General features: G+C 37.5%; 1 long non-coding RNA gene across 2 annotated transcripts in view; it reads right to left on the bottom strand.

Moving 5' to 3' along the window:
* Window positions 1-11,273: 11,273 nt before the first annotated feature.
* LOC115306846 overlaps window positions 11,274-13,020 on the bottom strand; it is a 15,331-nt gene continuing 13,584 nt past the window's right edge. For both annotated transcript variants that reach the window (XR_003915456.1, XR_003915455.1), the window contains exon 3: window positions 11,274-11,518. This is a non-coding gene — a long non-coding RNA (uncharacterized LOC115306846). The remainder of the gene's footprint in view (window positions 11,519-13,020) is intronic.

Here is a 13,020-nt window from a genome sequence, read left to right as displayed (position 1 = left end):
AAAAAAATATTACCCAAACGAATAGTAATTTGCGCTTGCAGTACATAGGACAAATGGAGATAAATTTGAATGTCACCAAGAAATAGCAAATAGCCTCTTTCTCACCCAGATTGCTCCCTCGCTTCTCTCTCTCATTACGTGGTTACCACTCACTTATTCCTGCCAAGTTTGCTTAAATGGTCCCTTCACCCACTTACCACCATCATCAGACTATCATCACACCTAACCTTTATGGAATGCTAGCCAATCTACTAAGTGTTTTACTTAATTATCTCGTTTTCTCAGATTAAGAAACTGATATAAAGAGGTTAAGTAACTTTCTCCAGATCACAGACTTGGTAAACAATCTACACTGAGATTCAAGCCCACAACTCAGTATCCTCTGTCTCTTGCTGATAGTCTCCCGATGCAATGTTTTGATATTAGCAAAAGTATAACCTTTCTGTTTCAACTGTTTCTGGAAAATAACTTCCCCTTTTTCAACTCTCATCCCACAGCTCCCAAATAGCCAAGGAATATTAAACATTCCTGTAGTTCTTTCTCCTCTAAAAATACTTGACATTTTGCATCACCTGCCAATTTCACTCAGTAAATCCTATTGCCATGGAGCAAAATGTCTTCCCCCATATTTTTAAATGTTTATTTTTGAGAGAGAGAGAGAGAGAGAAAGAGGGTGCTAATGGGGGAGGAGGTAAAAGAGACATAGAATACAAAGCAGGCTCCAGGCTCCAAACTGTTAGCACAGAGCCCTACGTGGGGCTCAAACCCATAAATGGTAAGATCATGACCTTAGCCAAAGTCAGACACTTGAACTGACTGAGCCCCCCAGCATCCCATCTTTCCCCACTTGATTGAAGAAATATCAGGGATTCGTGTGAAAGAATTAGGAATGTTAAGGACATAGTTTTGCTTGGCAAAAGATTTGTAAACATTCTTTTTAAATTTTTTAATTGAAGTATAAATAATGTTCAATGTTATATTTCAGGTGTACCACATACTGATTCAACAATTCTATACATTTTCAGTGTTCACAATGGTTGTCTTTATAATTATTTTAGGCATAATGCTATACCAGTCTTTTGTTATTTTTAATTATTTTAGGTGCAAAACCTCATCTATCCTCAGACATAGAAATGTATAATTCTAAGTTTCTCAAACAGAAAGGCATTTTAATACAAAAAACTAAATGCTCACAGTTTTCCCCCTATGTTATAATAAACTTTATCTTTTAGAGCAGTTTTAGGTGCGCAACAGAACTGAGCAGATGGTCCAGAGATTTTTCATTTACTGTCTGCTCCACACACATACATAGCTTCCTTCCTTTACAACATTCCCTATGAAAATGATACATTTGTTACCTTTGATGAACCCATACTGACACATCCTTATCACCCAAAGTCTCTAGGTTACATTATGGTTCACTCTAGGTTGTCATTTTCTGAATTTGGACAGATGTATCCATTATATGTATGACAATTACAGTCTTATACAGAGCAGTTTCTCTGCCCTGAAAAGCTGTGTTCCACTTGTCCATCCTTCCTTCTCCTAGAAGCCCTGAAACCACTAATCTACTGTCTTCATAGTTCTGTCTCTTCCAGATTGTTTTAGGATTGATTTCTTTTTTTATAGTTTATTGGCAAGTTGGTTTCCATATAACACCCAGTGCTCATCCCAACAAGTGCCCTCCTCCATGCCCATCACCCATTTTCCCTTCTCCCCGACCCTCATCAGCCCTCAGTTTGATCTGAGTATTTAAAAGTTTTTTTATGATTTACCTCCCTCCCCTTAACTATTTTTTCCCTCTTCTCCAACCCCATGGTCCTCTGTTATGTTTCTCCTGTTCCACATATGAGTGAAAACATATGGTATCTGTCCTTCTGTGTCTGACTTATTTCACTTAGCATAACACCCTTGAGTTCCATCCATGTTGCTACAAATGGCCAGATTCCATTCTTTCTCATTGTCATGTAGTATTTCATTGTATCTATAAACCACATCTTGATCCATTCGTCAGTTGATGGACATTTAGGCTCTTTCCATGATTTGGCTATTGTTGAAAGTGCTGCTATGAATATTGGGGTACTGTGCCCCTATACATCAGCACTTCTGTACCCCTTTGGGTAAATTCCTAGCAGTGCTATTGCTGGGTCATAAGAGAGTTCTATTGATAGTTTTTTAAGGAGCCTCCAAACTGTTTTCCAGAGCAGCTGCACCAGTTTACATTGCCACCAACAGTGTAGGAGGGTGCCTGTTTCTCCACATCCTCGCCAGCATCTATAGTCTCCTGTTTTGTTCATTTTAGCCACTCTGACTGGCGTTAGGTGGTATCTTACTGTGGTTTTGATTTATATTTCCCTGATGATGAGTGATGTTGAGCATGGTTTCATGTGCCTGTAGGCTATCTGGATGTCCTCTTTGGAGAAGTGTCTGTTCATGTCTTCTGCCCATCTCTCCCCTGGATTGTTTGTTTTTCGGGTGTGGAGTTTGGAGAGTTCCTTATAGATTTTCGATACTAGCCCTTCATCTGATACATCATTTACAACTATCTTTTCCCATTCCGTCGGTTGCCTATTAGTTTTATTGATTATTTCCTTTGCCATGCAGAAGAAGACACAAAGAAATGGGAAAACATTCCAGGCTCATAGATAAAAAAAATAAATATTGTTTAAATGTCAATACTACCCAAAGCAATCTACACATTCAATGCAATTCCAATCAAAAGTCCACCAGCATTCTTCTTAAACCTAGAACAATCCTAAAATGTGTATGGAACCACAAAAAAAAAACCCCGAATAGCGAAAGTAATATTGAAGAAGAAAACCAAAATAGGAGGCATCACAATCCCAGACTTTACCCTCCACTGCAAAGCTGTCATCATCAAGAAAATATGGTATTGGCACAAAAACAGACACATAGACCAATGCAATTGAATAGAGAACCCAGAATTGGACCCACAAATGTATGGCCAATTAATCTTTGACAAAGCAGGAAAGAGTATCCAATGAAAAAAATGACAGCCCCTTTAACAGGTGGTGCTGGGAGAACTGGACACAACATGCAGAAGAATGAACCTAGATCACTTTCTTACACCATACACAAAAATAAACTCAAAATAGATAAAGGACCTCAATGTTAGGAAACCATCAAAACCCTAGTGGAGAAAGCAGAAACCAACCACCTAGACCTCAGCTGCAGCAATTTCTTACTCGACACATCCCCTAAGGCAAGGGAATCAAGAGCAAAAATGAACTACTGAGACCTCATCAATATTAGAATTGATTTCTTTCACTTATTAATATGCATTTAAGTTTCTTCCATGTTTTTTTAAGCAGGCTTCACACCTAGTGCAGAGCCCAATGCAGGCCCCAAACCCACAACCCTAAGATCAAGACCTGAGCCAAGATCAAGAGGTGGATGCTTAACTGACTGAGCTGCCCCAGTGCCCTTCTTCCATGTCTTTTTATAATTTAATAGCTCATTTATTTTCAGCTCTGAATAATAATCCTTTGTCTGGATATATAACAGCTTATTCAGCCTCTTAAAATATGAAGGTATCTTAGTTACTTCCAAGTTTTGGCAATTATAAACACAGCTACTAGAAACATCCCTATGCAGGTTTTTCAACTCCTTTGGTTAAGTACCAAGGAGCACAATTACTGGATTGTCTGATAAGAATACGTTTACTTTTGTAAGAAACCACCACACTGTGGCCGATCCATTTTCCATTCCCACCAACAATGAATAAGAGTTCTGATTCTTCACCAGCACATGGTGGTATCAGTGGTTTTTATTTTGGTTATTCTAATAGGTAGGTACTGGTATCTCATTAATTTTCATTTTCCTGGTGACATATGATATGATATATATTTTATATCCTTATTTGCCATTTGTATATCTTCTTTGGTGAAGTGTCTGGTAAAGTCTTTGGCCCATTTTTTAATCAGGTTATTCCTTTTCTTTTTTAATAAAAGCATATATTTGACATAGAACTGAGTAAATTTAAGGTGTATAAGATGTTAATTTGATACATCGATGTACTATAATGTGTACCATGATTGCCACCATAGTGATAATTAGCACCACCATCACATTACATAGTTATCATTTCTGTTTAGCTTTTGAAGCCATTGAGTTCTAGTCTCTTAGCAAGTTTGTTGGTTACAATACAAGATGGATGTCACTATCCACTAGACCTAGTGCATAGGTTTCTAGGACTTACTTGCTTCACATTGCAAGTTAGAACCCTTAACATCTGTCCTATCATCCCACTCCCATCCCTTGGCAATCACATTTTAATACCTTTTTTTAAGAGTTTGGGGTCTTTTTTAGATTACATCTATAAATGATATCATGTGGTATTTGTCTATCTGCTTTATCTCACTATGCATAATGTCCTCAAGGTCCATCCAAAGTTCTTATATTTTGGATAACAGTTTTTTATAAGATACATCTTTTGCAAATATTTTCTTATACTGGGGCTTGTCTTTTCATTCTCTTGTCATGTCTTTCTACAGGGTAGAAAAATTTAATTTCTTTAAATTAAATTTATTTACTTAAATGTAATTTTAATGAAGTCCAGATTTATCAATTCTTTCTTTCATACATTGTTCTTTTGGCTCTATATGTAAAAAGTTATTGCAATTCCTAAGATGATATATTTTTTCCAAGTTATCTTTTAGGACATTTATATCTTTGCATTTTACATTTAGGTTTATAGTCCATTTTGAGTTATTTTTGTGTGCAATATAAGTTCTAATTCATTTTTTTTGCATGTTGATGCCCAGCACCATTTTTTGATAATACTATCTTTGCTCAGGGTTCTTTGATGGAGATTTTTGTTTGTCACTTAATCAAAGATCAGCTGATTATTATTATGTGGGTTTATTTCTGGGATCTCTATTGTGTTCCACTGATTTGTCTATTTTACTGCCAGGATCATACTGTATTAATTATTATAGCTGTGTAGTAAATCATTATATGAAGTAGTGTCAGTTTTTCAGGTCAGGCCTACTTCTATTTGAGTGAATGTTTTGCCTCTCCATATAAATTTTAGAATTAGTATGTCAATAAAATAATTTTGTTCGCACAAAACAACCTGCTGGAATTTTTATTGTAATTGCATTGAATCTGTAGATCAAGTCCAGAAATACTGAAATCTTGACAATATTGAGTCTTCTTGTCCATGAACATGGATTATCTCTTCATTTATTTAGTTCTTGTTTCATTTATTTCATCAGAGTTTTGTATTTTCCCTGTACAGATCTCATTTTTCGGATTGCTAATGTAAATGCCACTATTTGTTTAATTTCAAACTCTACTTGGTTGTTGCTCATATAGAGAAAAGCAATTGACTTTTTATATGTTAACCTTGTATCTTTTCACCTTGCCATAATTACTCAGTTCCAGGAGTATTTTGGTTGATTCTTTCAGATTTTCTGCATAGGCAGTTAGGTCATCTATGAATAAAGAGTTTTATTTCCTCCTTCTCAATCTGTATAATGTTTTCATGTTTTACTGTGTTACCTAGGACCAGCATTACTACACTGAAAAACGGTCATGAGGGCAACATCCTTGCCTTTTTTCTGGTTTAAGTAGGAAAGATTTGACTTTCTTACCATTAAGTATGATGTTAGCTGTAGGTTTGTGTAGGTTTTCTTTTTCAAGTAGAGGAAGTTCTTGTTCTAGAGGAATAGCGAATAAATCTACTCTCACTTTACTGAGGTATTTTGTGGGGAGGGGGAATGGGTGTCAGATTTTCTCAGATGCTTTTTCTGCACCTATTGATAGGATCCTGTGATTTTTCTTCTTTAGTCTTTTTATGTGATGAAATACATTAACTGACTTTTAAACATTGAATCATCCTTGCATAACTGGCATAAATCCCACCTAATCATAGTGTATAATTCTTTTCATAGACTGTGGATTATATTAATATTTCATTGAGAATTTTTGCATTTATGCTCATGAGAGATATTGGTCTGTAGTTTCCTTTTTTGTTTTTTCTTTTGTACTGTCTTTGTCTGATTTTAGTACTGGTGTAATGCTGGCCCCATAGAATCCCTCTATCTTCTGAAAGAAATTGTAGAGAAGTGGTATAATTTTTCCTTAAATATTTGGTCAAATTCACAGGATGGCCAGAGTGGGCTGGAGGTGGGTATTTCCTTTTTTCCACCTGAAGGCTGAGGCCAGCTAGAGCTTTTCCCTGGGAGGTGTGCCAAGAAAAGCCTAATAATCCCCAATGGTCAAGCTTGAAAGACCACACATAGATTTTGGCCTGGAATAAGATTCCTCAGCTTCCAGGGCCTGGGTCCATCCTCCCAACAGCAGCCCACACTGTTGATATATTCACTCCCAGAGGTGGTCAGACAGTCACTGCATGCAAGGCATGTGGATGGCCATCGGGCACGTGGACTATAGTGTTTATACCTGTGCATGTGTAGGCACTTCACACTGTGAGGTAAGTGAGAATGAGAGGGAGAGGGAGTAAGCTGTGGTCTATGGGCAGGTATCTGGGAAACCAGGGTATCTCTCTCTGTGCTACCACCTTTTGGCATGGAACTTTATAGATTCTCAGGATTCTAAATTTTAATCTGGCCTTCTGGCATTATGAAAGTAGTTTGTCAAGGTAAGAGGTATGAACATGTTTTATTTAACACTTAATTAAGTCAATTTTTGTTTACTTTTTATTGTGACAAAAAGCACATAACATAAAATTTGCCATTTAACTATTTTTAAGTGTTGAACTATGTCAGCAATGTTAAGTATATTTGCATTGTGAAACTGACTCCGGAATTTTTTCATCTTGCACGTCTGAAACCCTATACCCATTAAATAACAATTCCACTTTTCTTCTTCCTTGCAACTGTTGGTAACTTCCATTTTACTTTATGTTTCTATGAATTTAACTGCTTTAGATATTTTATATCAATGGAATCTTACAGTATTTATCTTTTTGCAACTGGCTTATTTCACTACATGATATCCTCAAGGTTCATCCATTTTGTAGCATGTGACAGTATTTCTTTGCTGTTTAGGGATGAATAATATTCCTATGTATGTGCATATCACATTTTATTTCCTCATGCATTGTCAATGACATTTGGGTGGGTCGATCTCCTGGCTATAGTAAATTAGTTTTGCAAATATCTCTTTAAGATTCTACTTTTAACTCTTTTAGGGTAGAAATCCCAGATGGGATTGCTAGATCATATGGCAGTTCTTTTTTTAATTTTTTGTTTGAAGAACCTCCATACTGTTTCCAAAGCAGTCTCACCATTTTACATTCACCAAAAATGTGCAAAGGTTCCAGTTTTTCAATATCCTTACCAACACTTGTTTTCTACTAATAACAGAAACTATTTTTTCTACTCTATTTTTCTTTAATAGGAGCCATCCTAATGAGTGTGAGGTGGTATTTCATCATGATTTTGACTTGCCTTTCTGATATATAGTGATATTAAGCATCTTTTCATTTGCTTGTAGGCCATTTATATATCATCTTTGAAGAAATATCTATTCAAGTCTATCTTAGTCCTTTCAAGATCCTTTCAAGCTCCTACCACACAATACCATAGATTGGGTGTCTTATAAACAACAGAAATTTATTTTCACAGTTCTGGAGGCTGGAATGTCCATGATGAAGCACTGGGAGATTCGGTGTCCGCTGAGAGCCTGCTTCCTTGTTTACTGATAGCCAAATTCTCTCTATAGCCTCCCATGGTGGAAGAGGCAAAGGAGCTCTCTGGGTCTCTGGGGTCTCTAAGAGCAGTAATCCCATTTATGAGAGTTCTGTCGACATGATCTAATCACCCCCAAAAAGCCCAATCTCCAAATATTATCATACTGGATTAGGTTTGAACACATGAATTTGGGGGGCACACACACATTCAGTCTACAGCAATGTCTTTTGCCCATCTTTTAATCAAGCTATTTGTTTTTGGTTGTTGTTGAGTTGTAGGCATTCTTTTTTTTTTTTAATTTATAATAGTTTATTGTCAACTTGGTTTCCATATAACACCCAGTGCTTCTCCCCACAAGTGCCCCCCTCCATGACCATTACCCCTTCCCTCCTCTCCCTCCCCTTTAAGTCTTTGGTTCGTTTTCAGTATTCAATAGTCTCTCATGTTCTATGTCCCTCGCTCTCTCCAACTCTCTTTTCCCCTTCCCCTCCCTATGGTCCTCTATTAGGTTTCTCCTGTTAGACCTATGAGTGCAAACATGTGGTATCTGTCCTTCTCCGCCTGACTTATTTCGCTTAGCATAGGTGTTCTTTTTATACTCTGAGATACTGCATACTTATCAGATAAATAATTTGCAAACATTTTCTTCCATTCTTTAGTTTGTTTTTTTGGCTCTATTGATTGTGACCTTTGACTCACAATAATCTACAAGTATCATGTAGTCCCATTTGTCTATTTTTTACTTTAGTTACCTCTTTATTCTCACATCCAGAGATATTAATTGTGTCGCCTAGGTGAAGTACATAACAATGCCTATCACATAAATGGACACCGGGTAATGCACATTTCTATTTCCTCGCCACTTCCCTTTGTTTTTCACAAGAAACCCAAGCCAAAAACACATAAATAAATATAGATAGATGATAGGTAGGTACATACATACATACATACATACATACATACATACATATATACATAGAGGTGATAGATAGATAGATAGATAGATAGATAGATAATCAGTATAGATTTTTTGTATTCTAGATATTTTATATTGTAATGTAGAAAATATACAATCCATATTAAAGAGCACAGGGGTCGTGTGGAAATTGAGGGTTTTTTTAATTCTCTTCCCTGACTGTCCTGTTTATTACTAAACTTCCCAAGGATGGTTCTTAATCCACTGATTGCCTCTTTCTTCAATCACAAATGGGGAGAAGTTTTGCTTCTCTGTCCATTTCTGGAAGATGGCAATGGAAAATCAGAAGTTCTCCTTCAAGACCTACTTCCTTTCTGCAACATCATTCCTCTGCCCCATCTCTGTTTCAGAAATTCAGGCATAAAATGTTCTAAAAATGTCAGCTGTCCTAGAAAGGAGGCCATTTAGACACACTGATGCCCAAAATCCAAGGACAAAGGGGAAGAGCACTGAGTGTTGTATGGAAAACAATTTGACAATAAAATATTATGGAAAAAAAAATCCAAGGGCAACTGAGACAGCCCATTGTTAATCTGTCTGGGAGTCAGGGGAAACATTGAGAGGAAGGATTTTTTTTTTCCTTAATGTTTATTTGTTAATTTTGAGAGAGAGCCCACACATGAGTAGGGGAGGGGGAGAGAAAGAGACAGGAGTGACAGAGAGAATCCCAAGCAGGCTCCACATGATCAGCATAGAGCCCAAAGCAGGGCTAAGTCCCATCAACATTGAGATCATGACCTGAGCTGGATTCAAGAGTCAGACGCTTAACTGAGTGAGCCACCCAAGTGCCCCAGAAAGGACCTTTTAGACCAGGAAACAGAGCTGGAACATTTGGTTGACCTAGGGCAAACAGCAAAGTGCTAGCTCCTGTCATGCTCTGTATGATTATGGCCCACCACTTTTCAACCATGAAAGCAGATTCCTGACAGGAGGACAGATGAAGAAAATCAGGAAAGTAGGTAAAAAGGTAAAGAAATGGCTTCTAGAGACTTCAAAAATATGCTCCTCAAGTTCCTCCTATTCCTCTGTTTTAATTCACACTACCTGAACACTATATTCCTGTCTCATCATCTGTATCTCCAGAATCCAGCTGCCTACAAGGAGAGCTCCTGTAGGAACTCCTTGCCCACTGCAATCACCATGAGTATGGCTGACAAACATGGCACCTCTCTGGCTTCGCCATTAGAGCTGACATAGGCTACTTCTCTGAGCCAAGTGACAGGACAACTGCCACATAACATTCTATTTCACAATTCTTTTTTTTTCTCTTTTTTTTATACACAGTCATACCTCAAATAGCTAGTGACCCTTAGCTGTCCTCATATATTCAAGAAACAGTAACAAGTGGAGTGAACAATTGTTGGGCCAGACTTGTCAACTAGTGGACTTCAATTTAGGGAAAGGACATACTGTGTGGGCCACTTTATTTGGGGCCAACCGCTCCACACTATTTGTAGTTCATTTTTCTTAGGCAGGTTCATTTCATCAGAGAAGAGCCCAAAGGTCTCCTAATCTCAGGGGGTCAAGTTGGATGTCCATAATAAGGCTGGCTGCAAACATTTTTAGAATCCAGCCATTGAAACAGTCTGTAGATCTCACCATTGAGTACATAGCCCTAAACTTTATCCTCCTTTTGTTTCAGTACAGAGCCATGCCCACGCTATTCCATAGAGCTTGTCAACCCCACTCCAGATCTCTCTGGTTAAAACTCACTAAAAGTCAACCTCATATTTCTGATGGGTTGATTACAGGAAGAAGCATTGCAAAACTTCAATATCTAAACAGAATGATGAATGAAATAAAGATTTAAATAAAATTTTTCATATTTACTATAAATTGAAACCTACTTAATATCTCTGAGCCTCAATCACCTCAATTGTTAATAATATTCCCTACTTCAGCCTTGAGTGATGGAGAAACTCATGAAATGGGTTCTTCTCTATACTTCATATGCATATAATCAAAAATTAGTGTCATGGCACATGAGATATTTTTTCCTATATAATCAGAGGGAAATGTGAAAAAGAGAAATTACAATAATCTTGTAGCCTTACTCTGTGTTTCAAGATTGTGATGTATTATGCAAATTATATTTGTAACATGCATATGAGGGAGGTATTGTTTGCACTGTATGAATAAATATACAGAAGTTTAAAACAATTAAAATACTTTGATCAAAACTGCATGGTTAATAACAGGTAGAAAAGAGATGCAAACACATATTTAAACTGATTCAAAAAATCATGTTCTCTTTAATGTTTAAATTATAACAATGACTAGAAACTTGTGTTCATAAATCTAGATGGGCTCCAGGTTAAAATGAAAATTGATTCTAAGAGGAATACAAATCTTGCAGCTGCATCATACAGTGAAAACTATATGTGTTTTGTAATCAGACTGACTTAATCTAAATTCTGATGTTTTTATTTACTGCAAAAACAAAGAGATGCTCCACTGAGTTCTTATGAGAGTCAAATACTTGCCAGTGCCAATCACCAGAGGGATAAATGGATGCTGGAAAATGCCCCGGCCCGCGGGGTCATTCAACGTGAACCTGGAGGAGGGAACGGGTGAATGGATGGGACAAGAGACACAAAGAACGAGAGCAATACAGGAGGTCTGATCAAGCTCTAACGTTTAATCATGGCGGCTGATTATATACATGTGCAGGGGGAAGAAAGAATGCAGAAGGGGAAAAAATGCTGGGGGAGGTACAAGGTACAGGGGACCTGCCAGAGGTTGACAGATGATAATCTCAGTCCCTGAGGCGAACAGTTATCTATGACTTGACCGCTGTTTATCTTGCTGCAACATTCCACCAGAGTTTTTTAATCCTTTCTTTGGCTCCTGGCAGGAAAACAGCCTGTAAGAAGAGGGATAAAAGGAGGGGATCTGGCCCTTCTTTCTCAGTCTAAACTTTGAGAGGTAGATAAGCCTAAATTGATCTTAGACAGTGAGAGTTTAAGATGGTGTTTTAAATATAGGTTTATTATTATTTATGTATGGCAAAGCCAATAGGTCAGGGAATAACTGACATTGAAAAAAATAACTTATAAAAAATATTTGCAAAAGAAAAATCTGAGAAAGGACTGTTATCCAAACCCAAATTCTTAAAACTAAACAATAAGAAAAGGAACTACCTTACTTAAAAAATGGGCAAAAGGCCTGAACAGGCACCTCAACTATGAAGATATAGAGATGAGAAATAAGCACATGAAAAAGTGCTCCACATCATATGTCATCAGGGAAATGCAAATTAAAACAATGAGATACTACTACATACCTATTAGAATGACCTAAATCAAGAACACTCACAATAGCATATGTTGGAGCAGATGTAGAGCAAAAGGAACTCTTATTATTCTTTGCTAGTGGGAATGTAAAATGGTATAGACACTTTGGAAGAAGTTTAGCAGTTTCTTACAAAACTAAACACACTCTTACCATACAATCCAGCAACTGTGCTCCTTGGTACTTATTCAAAGGAGTTGAAAAACCTACAAATGGGTGTTCAAAGCAGCTGTATTCATAATTGCCAAAACATGGAAGCAATCAAGATGTCCTTCAGTTTGTGAATGGATGAATAAACTGTGGTACATCCAGACAGTGGAATGTGATTCAGTGCTAAAAAGTAATGAGCTATCAAATCATGAAAAGACATGAAAGATGGGGCACCTGGGTGGCTCATTTAGTTGAGCATTTGACTGAATCAAGTCATGATCTCAAGTTCAAGCCCTGCATCAGGCTGTCTGCTGTCAGCATAAGTACTCTGTCTCCCTCTCTATCTCCCTCTCCTCCACTCATTCTGTCTCTCTCTCTGTCTCTCTCTCTGTATCTATCTATCTATCTGTCTATCTATCTATCTATCTATCTATCTATCTATCTATCTATCTACTATCTCAAAATGAAATAAACTTTAAGGGCTCCTGGATGGCTCAGGCAATTAAGCATCCAACTATGACTCATGTTATGATCTCATGGCTCATTAGTTCAACCTACATTTGGACTGTGTTTAGAAGCTCAGAGTCTGGAACCTGCTTCAGATTCTGTGTCCCCCTCTCTCTGCCCTCCCCTGCTTGCTCACTCTCTCTCCCTCCCTCCCTCTCCCATCCTCTCACTCTCTCTTTATCTCTCAAAAAAAAAAAAACAGCTTAAAATTTTTTTTATTTTTTTTTCCATAATATTTTATTGTCAAATTGTTTTCCATACAACACCCAGTGCTCTTCCCCTTAAGTGCCCTCCACCATCACCACCACCTCTTTTCCCCCCTCCCCCTTCCCCTTCAACCCTCAGTTCATTCTCAGCATTCAATAGTCTCTCAAGTTTTGCATCCCTCTCTCTCCCCAACTCTCTCTCCCTCCTCCG

The sequence above is a fragment of the Suricata suricatta genome, chromosome 11 (assembly GCF_006229205.1).
Source record: "Suricata suricatta isolate VVHF042 chromosome 11, meerkat_22Aug2017_6uvM2_HiC, whole genome shotgun sequence".
Classification (NCBI taxonomy): domain Eukaryota; kingdom Metazoa; phylum Chordata; class Mammalia; order Carnivora; family Herpestidae; genus Suricata; species Suricata suricatta.
This window is presented reverse-complemented; position numbering and strand designations above follow the sequence as displayed.